This window comes from Cynocephalus volans, chromosome 8 (assembly GCF_027409185.1).
Source record: "Cynocephalus volans isolate mCynVol1 chromosome 8, mCynVol1.pri, whole genome shotgun sequence".
Lineage (NCBI taxonomy): Eukaryota > Metazoa > Chordata > Mammalia > Dermoptera > Cynocephalidae > Cynocephalus > Cynocephalus volans.
Genome location: NC_084467.1, coordinates 117,156,633 through 117,174,650, shown reverse-complemented (window position 1 = coordinate 117,174,650; position 18,018 = coordinate 117,156,633). Strand labels below are relative to the sequence as shown.

The 18,018-nt window shown below is 34.8% G+C and overlaps 1 pseudogene; it reads right to left on the bottom strand.

The window, feature by feature from the left end:
• Positions 1 to 347: 347 nt before the first annotated feature.
• On the bottom strand, positions 348 to 1,277 carry LOC134384761 (olfactory receptor 10J1-like; annotated as a pseudogene).
• Positions 1,278 to 18,018: the final 16,741 nt, after the last annotated feature.

Genomic DNA, 18,018 nt, shown 5'->3' with positions numbered 1-18,018 from the left:
TGATGCTTGTAATGTGGTTTATACTTCAGCAAAATGGACTGGGTCCTTAACCTTAAGCTTGATTTGAACACTATATCGCACTTTGACCTTGTAATTGTCTCTAAGAGTAGAGCCAACGTGTGTGTCTGTGTGTAGGTCTGTCAAGTGACCTATGTTTTTATTATGTTAACAAGAGGTTGAGAAAGGGAGACTCAATTATTAGAGGCTAGCTCCCAGCTTCACTTTTGCCCTGGCCCTGGCTGTGATTTAAGAGACTTGACTGGCTACATGAAACTCTGGCTCTATAACTTTACCTACAAGCTTCCATCTAGAATGTATACACAAATATTGGGGTAGGGATTATCATCTTAGGAAATGAATTTCCTATCTACCACTCTACACAGAGCATTCTGGACTTCTTTATTTCTCAGACTGTAGACCACAGAGTTCAGCAAAGGTGTTATAATAGTGTAGATTACCGAGATTAAATGATCCTGATCTTTGGTGTTCTCTGATTTGGGCTTAAAGTAGGCAATGGAGGCACAGCCCTAGTGGACAATGACCACAGTGAGGTGGGAGGTGCATGTGGCAAAGGTGTTTCGGCCTTCAGCTGAAGCAATCTTGAGAATTGTGGAAATAATGAGAACATACGTGATGAAGAGGAAGGTGGCAGGGGCTGTGAGCACCAGGAGGCTGATAACTAAGGTCAGAATACCATTGATGATTGGGACAGGGCAGGCCAGGCCCAACACAGGTCGAACATCATAGAAGAAATGCTCAGTCAGTGAGTTGTAGAAGGGCAGTCTGAAAATGACCACAGCCTGAACCAGTGAGAGTGAAAATCTTGTGGCACAGACCAAGGATGCCAGCGTGGCATAGATCCTCCAATTTATGAAGATTGAGTAGGGAAGGGGGTTTCAGAGGGCCACATAGCAATCATACCCCATTACTGCTAGCAGGAGGCAGTTGGTAATGGCAAAGCCAAGGATAAAGAAGAGCTGGGTTCCACAGCCCTCCAGGGAGATGGACAGGTTCAGGCCTGCAAGGCTAGAAAGCATGCATGGGATAATGACCAGGGTGTAGAAAGTCTCTGAAGTGGAGAGGACACTTAAAAAGAAAGACGTGGGGGTGTGAAGGTGATGGTCAGTGCAGATAATAATCACAATGATCACATTGCTCTTCAGTGTTAGGATGTACGGGGTGAGAAAGACCACAAAGAGTGTCCCCCGATGTTCTTAAAAACTGCAGAAATCCTGGAAAACAAACTCTCTTATCTCTGTGTGGTTGGTTCTCTTCATTGAGTATCTCAGATCTGAAAGATGAAGAGAAGGTCAATACCACCTCTTTGCACCAGAAGCTGCCCTGACCTGGAGCAAAGATGCACTACAGCACAGACCAGTTCAAAACTCAATGAACTAAGTTTCTTCTTCAGGGACATGGCAGTCTATGTCCTTGGCCCACAAATAAAGATACCCCAAATTTGAGCAACATTATTTAAAGTTTGATGTAAAACTTAAAAAAAAAAAAAAGTTGGTGTACTTTTCAAGTACACCTAGGCTATTTTATTTATTTATTTATTTATTTATTTATTCATTCATTCATTCATTCATTCATTTATTGTTGATGGGATAAATTTTTAATTTGGATAACAATAAGAGAACAAATGAGAAAAGGAGGATTTGGAGTTATGTAGTAACAAAACTTTATACACTATTTAAAATAAGTTGATATTAATCAGTACACAATTTTTATAAGGGAAAATGTTAATTTTAATCAAATGAACACGTATGGTCCATGAAGATGATCTCAAAAATTTCTTAAAACTAACTTTTTAAAAATATAACCACATTCCCAGACCATTTAGTGTGATTAAATTAGAAATTTTCACAAATAATGGGAACTTGACAAATTGCAAATGTTTGATAATCTAAGCCACAGTTCAAAGAGAACTAAACAATAATAAAAGAATCATGTACCAGAACATCTACAATGCCTTTAGAACATCATTAGAGAGAAATTTATAGTTTAAATGGCTTGTTTGTTAGAAAAGAAGAGGGTGAAAATTAATGAGTTGGGCATCTATCCTAAGTAGTTAGAAAAACAAGACCAAAAAGAAAGTAGAAGAAAAATAAAAAACTAATAGATGATGAAACAGATGCTAATAATATTTCAAAAAGGATAAAATAGAGAAGATCCACAAACATAAAAGTTAATAAACCTTAGGTAAATTGGTAGTGAAATTGAACCAAAACACGTGAGAGCATACATGAACTCTATTATAAATTAATAAACACAAAAACAGAGGATTAGATCCAAAAAGATGAAAAGTAACATTATGAACAAATTTATTCCAATACATTTTTTAATTTCAGTGAAATGGATACATTTATAGAGAACAATCACTTACCAATATTGAACCAAGAATTAGAAAACATAGGAAGCCATATAACTATTTTAAGAAAAAAAGACAGTTGTTAAAAACTATAAATAAACCTCCAGGCCAATACAATTTTACCAGTATGCATTATAAAACATTCAAGGTTAAAATTAATTCCAATATTATACAAACTATTTTACGTAATAGAAAAAAATAAAATATCCTACACTCCTTTTCTGAAGCTAGAATTATCTTGACTCAACTTAAAAGGCCAATCTCACTCACCAATATAGATCTAAAATTCTTAAACAAAATATTATCAAACCAAATTCAGCGGTATATAAAATGGATACATAACCAAGTTAGTTTTATTTCGGAATGCAAGTTTTTTTTAACATTAAAACATTCCAGTTATATATTTCGTCAAATAAACTATTTAACCGAAAAAGGCATATGATTATTTCAATAACTGCCAAAAGAGCATTTTTTAAATTCAAGATTTGAGAAGAATCCTTAGTAAACTAGGAATAAAAGATTTTCTTTAAGTTGATAAAGCATGCATACAGCAATTCTGTAGCCAACATCATACTTAGTAGTAAAATATTGAAGGATTCGCTTTAAGATTAAAAACAAGATAACGGTGACTGCTTTAGCCATCTCTCTTTAATATTGTATTGAAGATTCTAGCCAGTCCATTAAGGCAACGAAAGAAATTAAAGGTGTAAGGATTGAGAAGGAAAAAATAAAACTGAAATTCTTTACAGATGATGTGATTGTATACAAAGGAAATCCAAAAGAAACTACTGGTAAATTATTAGAATTAATAAGAGAGTTTAGCAAGCTTTCTGGTACAAAGTGTATACATACAAATTTATGGCATTTCCGTTCCTCAACAAACTGACATCAAATTAAATTTAGAGGGGCTACCATTTATAATAGCTTCAAAAACATAAAGTACCCACAAATAAAGAATATGGAGAAAATTATAAAACCTTAATGAAGAATACTGAAGAAGACAAATATGGTTATGCTTATGAACTGGAAGATCTAATGTTATGAAGATTCCAGTTAATCCAAAATTGATCTATGGATTCAATGCAATTCAATCAGAACCCCACATGTACTGTTTTTGATCATTTGTTTGCTGGATTGAAAACTAATACTTAAATTTATATGGTAGTACAAAGATCCAAGAAAAGCCAAGCACTCTTGAAGAAGAGAAACAAAAGGAGAGCATTCATTTTTCAAATATCATTGCTTATCATAAGGCTATAGTTATTAAGAAGATGTGTATTTACACAGGGATAAGCAATCACACCAACAGAAAAAAAAATGGAGTTCTGAATATTAAAATTCTTCACAATAGAGCTGGTATTGCAGATTGGTGGAAAACACAGACTAATCAATTCATTTTCCTGAAATAGTTGGTGATTCATAGGGTGAAAAATTAGATTAACTTGTATCATAAAAAAGTCTATCACAAATGGATTAAATACCTTAAAAAATTTAAACAAGGTACAAAACATAAAAGGAAATAATAATTTCTATCACATAAAATTAACTTCTATGTTTAAAGATAAATCACAAAAAAAGAAAAAAAAAAACAAGGCAGAAAGAGGAAAAAGATATTTGCAGCAAATATAACACATAAAATACTAGTATCTTGAGTACCTAATGGATTCTGAAAATCAAAAAGAAAGTCATCAATTTGATATGATGATAGATAAGAGAAATGAATAGGAATTTCATAAGAGAGGAAGCACAAATGACATATCAATATCATTAGTAGCCAGGAAAAAATAAGATCACAAACCACGAATTAAAATCACAGACCATTTCACACCCATTAGACTGCAAAAAAATGAAAACTATCACAGACATAGAGTAATGGAAACTCCAGTTCCCTACTGGAGGGAAAGTGAATTGACACAATCATTTTGGAAAACAGTTTGACATTACCTGCGAAAGTTGAAAACTAGTACGTCCTAAGAACCAGCAATTCCATCATTAGATATCCAATCCAGAAAAACTAAAAAGACAAATACAAGAACTTTATAGTGGCTTTGTTTATTAAAAAAAAAGGGGGGGAAGGGGTGGTGGAAATGAAACAAACCAAATATTCTTTAGAAGTAGAAAGAATATTTAAATTGAAGTAAACTCACAGTGAAGTATTATAGAGCATTGAATAAATTAATATAGAGCAAGGTGGGCAAACTACAGCCTACAGCTCAGTCATCTGTTTTTATAAATAAAGTTTTATTGAAACATAATCACATCCGTTTGTTTACGTATTGTGTGTGGCTGCTTTCGCATTACGACAGTAGGGTTGGGTAGTTGCAACAGAGACTGCATGGTCTGTAAAGACTAAATAAAATGTTTACTAACTGGTCCTATACAGAAAAAGTTTGCTGACTTCTGTTAAAAAATCATTAAAGGGACTAATTACATTTTTACAAATCAACATGGATGGATTTCAAACTTACTATATTTAATAATAGAAGCAAATAATATATATGTAAATATATTTGCGTGTGTGTGAGTGTTTATTCAAGATTAAATAATGCATTGTTTAGGAAAATCTAGTTTTTAATAAAATATGGAAATGCTTTAATCTAAAATTTATAATACTGACTATTTGGCATATATCTGAAGTATTTGAAAGGAGAATGTATAAGGCTTCTAGACTTATGTTAATGTTCTACTTCTTAGCCTGGCTAGAACATATCTAGGTGTTTATTTATTAGTCTTCTTAAAATGTACATTTTTTTACACTCTTTTAAATATATACCATATTTTACAATAAAATTATTAATGTTATATATCTAGAAAACTATTAGTGATATTGTTAAATGGAAGAGAGATTATAAAACATTGAAGGCCATATGATCCCAATACTGTAAAGAAAACAAAGATATATATCCATGTAAATGTGAATATGTAGTCATAGAAAAAAGACTATAAGAATTCACAAATGAATATATGTGATGTGTGGAAAGAAACTAATACAATATTATTGTAAAAATGTGTATTTTCAGTTTAAAAATTATGCATATGAAAGTTTTATAATTTAGTAGGAAATAAGTGAAAACGCAGAGCATGATATAGTATATATGGAGTGATCTCAATTACATGAAAATGTGCATAGAAAAAAGGCTGAATGGAAATCATCAAAATATTAGAACATGATTCTACATGGTATAATTATGGTAAATTTCTACTGTCTACTGAATTTTCCAACGTGTTCATGATGAATATGTATTACTTATGCAATGGGAGAGAGATGGGTTCAATTTTTTTTCAAGGCTCCTTTGAGTCCATTCTCACAACCATCTTTCCATCTAGATATTTCTCTCATCTTGGTTCTCTTGGCATTTCATTCATTCTATGACAGCACTTGTCACATTCAACTGAAATTATTTATTATCTGACTTTTCAACTGCATTCTAAGCTTTTGATAACAGAAGTCATACTCAATTCCACACCCTCAGAACCTAGTCCAATTTTTGCTTAAGTGATAAGTATGTGTTAAATAAACCAATGAATAAAGAAATGTTCCTGAGGTACTTCTAGTCTGAAGGAGGAGACCCGCAGCACTGCCAGATACACACAGAAGCACTGCCTTGGGCACACAGAAACCAAGACAAAGCATTTAAGTAAGAATCTAGGCTACAGAGCTACAGGGCAGTGAGAGGTAGAGAAAATGGTCTCTTCCTTTAGGGACATTGCCAACATATAGAGCATATGAAACACCCAAGCAAGAGAGAGACAGAAAAACTGGCATACAAATAGATAGGAAAGGATAAAGTCTACAGAGCTCATTAAGTTGCAGAACTTGAGAGTCTGCTAGAGAGAAAAGACATTGAAGGACAATATAGGAAAAGATAGATGGATGAAACTAAATGTTGGCAAACCATTATCATGAAGAAGGGACACAGATGATTAATCTTGACTTCTAGTTTTCTAATCCTCATTCTTAGTTTTGGTGAACAGCTCTTTTTTCTATAAAGATGGTAGAAACTTATATAACTTTTTTTTTTTTTGGAATTTTGCAGTTTCCTTTATTCTTCAAATATCTGCTACTCAAAAATAACTATGTAGTAGAAATGTGAGGAAATCTAATTCCAAAAAGGATAAAGGAGTTGCCCAATATTATGTTAAGTTCATGGTCAAGCTAGCTTGGAAACCCATCTGTCTTGACCTTGTACCCTGAGTTCTTTGCTACTGAAAAATCTCAATACTGGAAGAAGAAATTCATTCTATTTCAAGTGAGATACTGATACATGTAACACTGATACTTGGAAGTAAGTAAACCTTCTTTAGGAAGACATTTTTAAAAACAGAGGAAATCACTTTATCTTGCTCTGGGGTTGGTTTTGATGTCTCTGTGAAGAGAAAGGGACATGGACCTGATAAGAGTTACCCAGTTTCCTTTTAGTTCCTAACATAGCTACTAACAACTGGTGAGATGGCGAGGCTCGAGAGCCTCAGAGGAAAATGATGTTCCCTTTACTTGTTTTCTCCTGCTGCAAGTCTAGCTTGTATCTAAGTAGAATACTTAACTCCAGCCCAGTTCACATCCTCATTACACACTTATATTATACCAAGCACATTTTTCTGAAAGTAGTGATCTGGATGCCTCCATGTTACATTGATGAATAAGGGCAGGGCAAATAATCTGACACACAAGTGAGCATACTAAATAAGGGGAATCAAAGTAGCATACAGACCTTAAAAGCTGATGGAACAATGAAGTTGGTCCTTATACTCCAAATGGCTGAAGTAGTTAAAAAACAAAACGCAGAAACTAACATTTGTATAAAATATATTATATGCTAGCCTATTTAGATAGGCTATAGATTTTAAACTTTAGCAATTACTTTGCAAGGAAATAAAATACTCCTATTTTCTAGATGGAGAATTTGAGGCCCAGTGGGATAAGCTACTTGTCAGACTTATATTTAGTAATTGGCAAAGACAGATATGAAGGACAGGTATGTTGGACTCCAAATCCCATACATTTCCATTGAATCAAAACTCTACTGAATAAATATTCAGGCAAGGTGCCCAGGTGAGTGGGAAAAGAGACAACAGCTATAGGAAAACTACCTAACTCTCAGCCTTATTGACTCAAAAGATACCAGGGACCTTAGTAGTAGATTATAATTCTGGGATTATAAGATTGTCTTATTTGCTCTTTCCTCCATGACTTTCAGCAGATTCTTCCATTGTTTAAAAATAAAACATGAGAATACTATATTTCCATTATTTAAAAATAAAACTTAGGAGAATACTGTACTATATAGGCAACAAGTCTCATTCAACCATCATGCAAGATACAGAGAAAGTATGAAATTTCTAATGTCAAGAAACTGAGGATGGGAAAAGGAAAAATATTAGAAAATTTAAAAGCAATTCTCTCCTCTTTTTCTACCAATAAACACTTACTTCTTGAAAACTTGGCAAAAGAGATAAGAGAAATTCTTTCACAAGCTTGTATATCTGAACTTGGAGGGAAAAAAAAAAACTGAGACAGGACTCTCTCTGAGAGGCTTGTGTGGGAAAAATTGAAAACCCTGAACCTAGAAAGTCAGCATTTCCTGAGTGTCAGAAGGAAACTCAGTGTGGTGACTAATTCTAGGCCCAGAACATTTACTCTTCTGGCATGGGAGAGTCTTCCTGCAAGTTGAAATCTCTCGAAATCCCAGATCCAGGAACTCCTGTTCACTCCTGAAAGAGAACAAGATCCATTTGCTGCAGAACTCTCTGGGACTTTCCCTTGAGAATCAATCCATGGCACAAGGGAGGGTAGAGAAAGAGTCTGAGGCTCTATCCCAGGGGCCGGATGAGGAATTTGGGCAATTATAGAACAGAACTGTTTGCCTTTGGCTACTGGCTCACAGGGGAAGCTTCCATCTTAGAAACTAAAATGTGTTCTGTTAACAAATCAATGAACCCAGAAGAAATATGCAAAATAAAATAATTATCTATTATTCTATGTCTGAGAACCATTCCTTGATTTAGTGAATTAAGAAATATTAATGAACATCTACTTATGTGCCAGGCAGTATGCTGAGTAGTGGGGGTACAAGCATGACAGAAAGTCATGGTGTTTGTTCTCACAGAGCTTATCAAGGAGGGAGGAATGCAGTGCTGTAGCGAATCCATTGTTATCTTTGTGCGAATTTTAAAAAGGAGACTCTTCTAGATATATGCAGCCCATGTGCACACTGCTTGGTGAGGAGACAGTGTACTTATACAATCAGTAAAAGGGTGTCCCTTATTTTAGATAGGTAGAGCTCTATACCAGGATGCATGTCTTCTGGGCAGGATTTTATCCCTCACTCTCTCTCTGATTAGGTGTCCTTGTGCAGTGTGCAGCCAGCCAGGCATATTTCAAACAAATAATCTTACAAATAAATACATTATTACGAAGAAAAATGAATTCTATGAGAAAAAGCTATTCAGGGTGCTATGAGAGCATGTAATAGAGGGGGCAGGTTGTGCTAGTCTGAGAAGTCTTTAAATATTTTTCTGAGGAGTGATGTTTAAGCTGAAATCTTTAAGATGTATGTATGTCAACTAGGTGAGGTTGGGGAAGAAAATTTAAGCTAGAGAGAAAAATATGAATGATAGACTTGATAAATTAACATTAACTTGTTCCAAGAAGTAAAAGAAAGCCAACTTGTGCACAGAGAGGGAGAGAGGATGTTAGAAGGTTGTGGGGAGTGAGATCATGCAGGGTATTGTACTACTTCAGGCTTATTGTAAGGCTGATATGGAGCCAGCAAAGCCTTTAAAAAGGTGAATAGCACAACCAGATGTGCATTTCCAAAGGTCTAGTTAAAATGTAAAAAATGAGTTAGAGAAGAGGAAATTTGGAAACAGAAAAGTTGATTAGGAGCTACTGCAGTTCTTCAATGGCAACATGATGGGAGCTGGGACTAGGGTGGTAGACATGGAGATGACTTTGGCTTTTTGAGACACACAAACAATTAATGATAGGCTTCCTAGGGTAATGGTTAGGGGACCTGCCTTTATCAGCCCCAGCAGTGATTCAGGCAGGAGTCATTTCTCAGAAGATATTTATCTAATAGAGAAAGAAAGTGCAGCTCTTTACAGAAATGTGAAGGGTTTGAACTGTGGTCGTCCTATTGTAGCTTGACAGGATACTGAGTTGATTCACCATAACAGAGAATCATCAAAGCCTCTCACCCAATTCCCAGATTAGAGCCTTTGAATGAAGAGGTGGCCATGTCCCCTTGAGAACAGACCCTGTGACATCACCACAAATGCATATTGAAGACTTATAAATATCAATCACCACATAAAATGAACTCTCAGTATGTTGGATCTACTGAGTCATAAAGCTTTAGTGGTGGAGATTCTTACTCTGTATCCTGGACTAACTTCAGAGCCTTCTCTTGTTTGGGGCCCTACTCAAAACTGGCAGTATCATGGATTACCCAGGAAATGTGTTGAAGTAGGTGATGTGTAAAATATTTCCAAGTGTGTCTATTTCAAATAATACTTTTGGAAATGGGGAAATAAACCGGGATATGTTTAGGAATCAAGGGACCCACTATGAAATAAGTTCAGGCCCAAATTCCATTTTTTAGTTGATCTTTATGAGCTAAATTGTGTTTGTTATTCATGGATAAGTGTCAGTTCAGAGGCAGTAACCAATAATTTTCCTGAAGTGTAGGTATATCCCTTATAATCAGTCACCCTGGTAAATGGATGCAGGTTCCTTTAGGAAAGGCTACAGAGAAAATTTATAATATGCATTTGCAGCAATGTCATAGGGTTCTAGACATGAACTGGCACCAGTCTGGGAAATGGGTGAGAGGTCATGTTCACCATTATGGTGACTAAATCAGGACTATGCTCACCAGTTCTAGAAATTTTAGAAAGCATATTACTGTGTTATATAGATCCGTTTCATTCTATTTCAGCCTTAGGAATACCATAATTAATCAGGCAGCATCAAAGAACTCAGCAAGCAAACAATTCTCATTACTACCACTACCCATTTCACGGACCACATGTACTCTTTACATCTGTTTGGTATGTGGTGCTGCTTGGTTCTTGACTCACTGGGATCTCACTCTCCCTATAGAATCAGGGAGCCATTCAGTGGCAACGTCTCACATATTCAACCACGATCTTTAGAGAACGTTAACTATTAAGATCCACTTTTGAGTCCATATTTCAGTTAACCAAATGAGCAAACTAAAAACTGCTCTGATCTTCTTGAGCAAATACACTGAGCTTGGAATCTCTGGTTAACTGCAGAATCTCTGGTTAACATCAATACATGTTGCCTTTCTGAACATCTGTGTTTCTTCCTTCTCTATTTAACAAATTTAGAATCAAGTTCTACCACATTTCCCAGGTTCCTGATGTTATGAATTAGGGGTCTTCTGGGATCTGCCACTAATTATGGATCAGGAGGCAATGAAAGAGGGTAGAGAAGACAAAACTTCTACTGACGGTAGCAGGAAGAGGCAAACAAATTCCTTTCCAAAGAAATAAATAAATAAGTCTAAAACTGAATGAAATTATCATAAACAATTGTTTTAGGACACTGGAAATTGAACAAAGGCACATAAATTTTTCCAAAAATTATGCTTAAAAAATAGTTAGAGATTCAGGTTAGAATAGCAAGAGTCTGTAGCCTTTTTGTCTGGGGGTTCTCCCAACCTTCTCCTCATTCCCTCAGTTCAGTGGGTAGAAACTTAAATTTTATCTGCTTAGAGTTGGCTGTTGCTTATAAGAATACACTGAGAAGTCAGTCTATTCTTGGGGTGGAGGTTAGGTGAAAACATGTAGCTTTCCTGTTTCAATGTGGCAAACTCATTCAGGAATGGATAGGGAAAACTCGCAGCTCTGCTACTCTGATATGATCTTTGTTCTGGGCAAGCAACAAATAAACAATAAATTTAACTGGAAGATCATGAAAATAATAGAGTCATAGACAGGCTGAGATAAGTTCACACATTTCTGGCAGCATAGAAACTTTGAATGTGCAAAGGAAACACGAGAGATCCTAACTCTCAAAAGATTTTCTAAAGTGAAATCCAAGTGAGATATGAGAACCCACTGGAGCTTTAAATGCATGCCACAACCTGCACACATGTTGATTGGCATATAGTGGAGCCTTATGGGCTTTAAGTATTTGTGTACAATCTCTGCCCAAATCATTGGCTAACCACTAAGCTATGCAGTCATAGGGAAAACCCTGGGAAGCCAGGGTTAAAAAGTAAAAATAATTAAAATACTGAGAGGACATCAGCACTAACATACCGCGGGTTCTGCATTTAAGTTGAAGAAAGTAACTAAAAAAGGAAAACACCAACAACAACACTTGGAAATATAAAACAAAATCCAAAGTTGCTACAGTGTGTTCAGTTTTCAACCAAATATGTAAAGAAAAAAAAAATGTGACTCACACTTAAGAGGAAAAAAGCTGTAAATAGAAATTGGTTCTGAATGGGCCCATATATTGGATTTAGCAAAGAGAAAAATAAATCTTATAAATATGTTCATAGAATTAAAGGAAACTATGTTAAAAAAAATTAAAAGTATAATGGCAATGATCCAAAAAATGGGGAATCTTAAATGAGAAACAGAAGCTATAAAAAAAGAAATAAACACAGATTCTAGAGTTAAAAAAATAATAACAAATAAAATTTCACTTTGATATCAATGGCAGGTATGAAATGGCAGAAGAAAGAATCAGTGAACTTGAAAGTTAATAAATAAAAATTGTTCAGTCCAAAGAAAAGAGAAAAAAAATGAAGAAAAATGAAGAGTCTCAAGATCTGGAGGACAAAGTCAAACATTATGATGTAGGTGTAGTGAGATTCTCAGTAGAAGAAGAATAAAGGAGTAGAAAAAATTTGAATAAATAATGGCTGAAAACATCCTAAATTTGATTAAAAAAAAAAAAAACATTAACTTAATAGATTGAAGAAGCTCAATGAATCCTGATGTAAAGAAAACCTTATATAGACATATGTAGATATATCAGAGCCAAACTGATAAAAGCCAAATACAAAGATAAAATCTTGAAAACAACCAGAAAAAATGGCTTACTGTGTACAGAAAAAAAAAAAAAAAAAGATATGGTTAACAGCTGATGTAACAGCAGAAGATAGTGAAATGGTATTCAGACTACTAAAAAAACCCCCAAGAACTTTTAAACAAAGTTCTTGTTTTTAAGAAAATTCTACATTTAGCATCAATATTCTTCAAAAATCAAAGCAAAATAGATGTGTATCCAGATAAATAAAGATTGAGAGAATTTGTTTTCAGCAGAACTTTCCTTCAAGAAAACTAGAGAAATCCTTCAAACTTAAAGGAAATAACAGCTGGCCGTTGCTCATATCCACAGGAAAGAATGAAAAAAAAACAGAAATTTTGCCTGTATTAGTCAGGGTTTTCCAGATAAACTGAACCAACGTGTGTGTGTGTGTGTGTGTGTGTGTGTGTGTGTGTGTGTGTGTGTGTGTGGATATACATATATAGAAAAGATTTCTTATATGAATTAGTGCACACAGTTATGGAGACTGAGAAGTCCCACGATCTGGCACCTGCAGGAGAGCTGGTGGTATAATTCAGTCTAAGTTCAAAGGCCTGAGATTTGGAGAGCCAATGTATAAATTCTGAGTCTAGAAGTCCAAGAATCAGAGGCACTGATGTCTGAGAGCAGGAGAAGATGAATGTTCCAGCTGAACCTGAGAAGGAATTCACCCTTCCTCTGTCTTTTTGTTCTTTTCAGGCCCTCAGTGGATTGTATGATGCCCACCCACATTACTGAGGGCAGTTTTCTTTATTCAGTCTATCGACTTAACCGCTAATCTCTTCCAGAAATACCTTCACAGAAATACCCAGAAATAATGTTTTACTAGTTATCTGGGCATCCCTTAGCCCAGTCAAGTTGACACATAAAATTAACTATCACACTACCTATGTAACATAGGTAGGTAATTATACAGAAATGTGTGTGTATCTACATTTTATTTTATTCACTTAATTTCATTTAAATAACAAAAAATTGATTAAACTATTATATAAATATAATACAGTAGTTTTGAATTTATAAAAATAAAGATGTAATATATATGACAATAATAGTAAAAGGAGGAAGAGGAAGAAATGAAGTCATATTAGGGGTAAAGTTTGTCTATTTAGGTGAAATTGAATCAGTGTTAACCTGAATTATATTGTGATAATATATAAAATATGCATATGTTTCTAGAACAACCACTAGAAAATCTAGCTATAACATCAAGAGAAGAATTAATATAGTATGATAATTTTTTTTAACAGAAAAGAAATCTGTAAAGGAAGAACAGAGAAATAGAAAAGATATAAAACAGAAAACAAATAGCAAAATAGAAGACATTAATGCAATCATTCAGTAATTACGTTAAAAGTAAAGGATTAAATCATGTTATCAAAAGAAAAGGATTGGGCTACTGCCACTGCTACCACTACTGGCACACGCCCAAGCCCCAAAGAGGCCTTCCTACTGCCCATGCAGGAGACCAGGTGCATGCCAATCCTGTGAACTGCTGCCACCACTGCTGACCCATTCCTGAGCCCCAGAGAGGCCAGCCCACTGCCTGAATGGGGGCCCAGTTGAGCACTGTCCCACACCTTGCTGCTGCCACCACCACAGGCCCACATCCAAGCCCCAGAGAGGGCCACCCACAACCAGAGCAGGAGCTAAGGTAGCCCAACACATACTCAACTTCATTGATACAAGAAGACTCACCAGCAGAGCCTACGTACAGGAGGAAGTCTTTCCCCTCATAGCCCACTCCAGAGTAATAGAAGAAACATGTGTTGTATCAGATGACCAAACATCAACAAAAAAATACTAGAACTACAAATAAACAAGAAGATATGACATCATCGAAAAAATATGGTAATTCTCAAGAACCAGATCCCACAGAGCAGAAATCCCTTGAAATTTCTGGAAAAGAATTCTGAGCATTGATCTTAAGAAAACTCAAAGAGATAAGAGAAGAATCAATTAGAAAGCATAATGAAACAAGAAAAAATATCCAGGATATGAAGGTGGAAATTTGCAAAGAGATTAATACCTAAAAAAGAATGTAGCAGAACTCTTAGAACTGAAGGATTTTCTCAATGAAATAAAAAACAGAACAGAAAGCTCAAGCAGCAGGCTAGAGCAAGCAGAAGAAAGAATTTCAGACCTCAAAGATGGTCTTTTGGAAATAATGCAGGCAGACAGAAAAAGGAAAAAGAATTTTAAAAAATGAAGAAAATCTAAGAGAGTTAGCAGACAACCTCAAGCACTTAAACTTTCAATTCATGGGTATTCCAGAAGGCGAGGAGAGAGGAATAGACATTGAAAATCTTTTCAAGGAAATAACTACAGAAAAATTCCCAGGTATAGGGAGAGATGCAGACCTTCAGATCCAGCAAGCCCAAAGATTCCCAAACAGATTCAATCCATAAAGTTCCTCTCCAAGACACATTACAGTCAAACTGGCAAAACTCAAAGACAAAGAGAGAATTCTAAAAGCAGTAAGAGGAATGTATCGTCACCTATAAGGGAGCCCCCAACACACTAACAGCAGACTTCTCAACTGAAACCTTACAGGCCAAAAGAAAATGGGATGATATACTCAAAATACTAAAAGGAAAAAATTGCTAGCCAAGAATACAATATCCAGCACAGTTATCCTTCAAAAATGAGGGAGAATGATTGTATTTCCCAGACAAACAAATATTATGGGCGTTCACTACCACATGACCAACCCTGCAAGAAATTCTCAAAGGAGTCATGCATCCAGAATCTGAAAAACAACAATCACTATCATGGATTCACAAAAAGGAGCAAAACCCATCATTAAAACCAAAATTTAAAGGAGAAAGAGAAAGAAGCGAATCATGCCACCTCAAAAATCCAACTAACATTGAAGATGAAAAATAAAAGGGGAAGAAAGGGACAAATGATATTTTAAAAACATCTAAACAAAAAGCAATAATATATGACAGGAGTAAAACAATACTTGTCAATAACAACCCTAAATGTAAATCGATGAATCTCTGCATTCAAAAGACACAGACTGAATGATTGGATTAAAAAGCTAGACCAAACTATATGCTGTCTTCAAGAGACTCACCTCACCTATGAAGGCACACACATACTAAAAGTGAAGAGATGGAAAAAGATTTACCATGCAAATAGAAACAAAAACAAGCAGAAGAAGGTATTCTTATATTGGATAAAATAGACTTCAAACCAAAAACCATAAAAAGAGACAACAAGACCATTATATAAAGATAAAAGGATCTATCCAGTTAAAAGACATAACAGTCATAAATATATATGCACCCAACACTGGGGTACCAGATATGTAAAACAAACAATCTTAGACCTAAAAAAAAGAGATAGACCCTAATACAATAATAGTCAGTGACCTGAAAACCCCTCTCTCAATATTGTGCACATCTTTCAGGCAACAAATCAACAAAGAAACACAGGATTTAAACTACACCTTAGACCAATGGACCTGGCCCACATCTACAAAACATTTCATCCAAAAACTGTAGAATACACATCCTTCTCATCAGCACATGCAACATTCTCCAGGATAGACCAAATGTTAAGTCACAAATCAAGTCTTAGCAAATTTTTTAAAAAGTGAAATCATTCCAAGTATCTTTTCAGACCATGATGGATTAAAACTGGAAATCAATCACAAACAGAACTCTAGAAACTATAAAAATGCCTGGAAACTAAACAACAGACTCCTGAATAACCCACTGGTCCAAGAAGAAATTAAAGAGGAAATAAAAAATTTCTTTAAACTAACAAAAATAAAGGTACCAAAAACTGTGAAATACTGCAAAAGCAGTACTAAGAGGGAAGCTTATTGCAATAAATGCTTACATTAAAATAATGGAAAGACTTCAAATAAATGACCTAACACTATGCCTCAAAGAACTAGAAAAACAACAATAAGCCAGTCTTAAAAGTAGTAGATGGAAAGAAACAATTAAAATCAGGGCAGGACTAAATGGAATAGAGAAACCCCAAAATGATATAAAAGATCACTGAAACAAAAAGTTGTTTTTTTGAGAAGATAAATAAAATAGACAAACCAAGACTAGGTTAACAACAACAACAAAAAGAACAGAGAAGTCCCAAATTAGAAGAATCAGAAATGAAAAGGGAGAGATTACAATTGATACCACAGAAACACAAAAAATCAGAGATTATTATAAACAACTGTATGCCAACAAACAAAAAACCTGGAGAAGATGGATAAGTTTCTACACACGTACAAACTACAAAGACTGAACCAAGAAGAGAAAACCAGAACAGACCAATAACAAGCAATGAGATTGAAGTGGTAATCAACAATCTTCCAACAAAGAAAGGTACAGGATCAGATGAATTTACAACTGAATTCTATCAAACCTGTAAAGAAGAATTAATACTACTTCTCTTCAAACTATTCCAAAAAAGTTGAAATAGATGCCATTCTCCCAAACTCATCCTATGATACCAAAACCAAGCAATGATACAAAAAAAAAAAAAAAAGAAAGAAAGAAAATTACAGGCCAATATCCATCATGAACATAGACACAAAAATCTTCAATAAAATATTAGCAATCAGAATATAGCAACATATCAAAAAAAAAAAAAATATATATATATATATATATATACAGATCATGATCAAGTGGAATTCATCCCAGGGATGCAAGGATGGATCAACATACATGAGTCAATAATTCTGATACACCACATCGACCAAATCAAGGACAAAAGCCATATGATTATTTCAATGGATGCAGAAAAAGCATTTGACAAAATTTAACATCCTTCATGATAAATCCTCTCAGCAAGTTAGGTATAGAAGGAAATAATCTCAACACAATAAAAGTCATGTATGACAAACAAATCACCAATATCATCCTGAATGGGGAAAAGCTTCCAGCTTTTCTTAAGAACAGGAACAAGTATGCCCACTTGCACCACTCCTATTAACATAGTATTAGAAGTACTAGCCAGAGTAATCAGCCACAAAGAAGAAATAAAGGGCATCCAGATAGGAAAGGATGAAGTCAAACTGTCCCTGTTTGCAGATGACATGATCTTATATATAGAAAAACCTAAAGACTCTACCAAATAATGCTTAGAGCTGATTAACAATTTCATTAATGTTGCAGGATACAAAATTAACACTCAAAAATCAGTAGCATTCTTATACTCCAGTAATCAACTAGCAGAAAAAGAAATCAAGAAAGCAACCCCATTTACAATAATCACAAAAATATAAAGTACCTTGATATCAATATAACCAAGGAGGTTAAAATTTCTACAATGAAAACTACAAAACATTACTGAAAGACATTGAAGAGGACACTAAATGCTGGAAAGGCATACCATGCTCTTGGATAGGAAGAACTGACATCATGAAAATGTCCATTCTACCCAAAAGAAATCTACAGATTCAATGCAATCCCCATCAAAATACCAATGACATTCCTCACAGAAATAGAAAAAGCAATTCTAACATTCATATGGAACACCAAAAGACCACAAATAGTCAAAGCAATACTGAGCAAAAATATAAAGCTGGAGGCATTACACTACCCAACTTCAAATTATATTA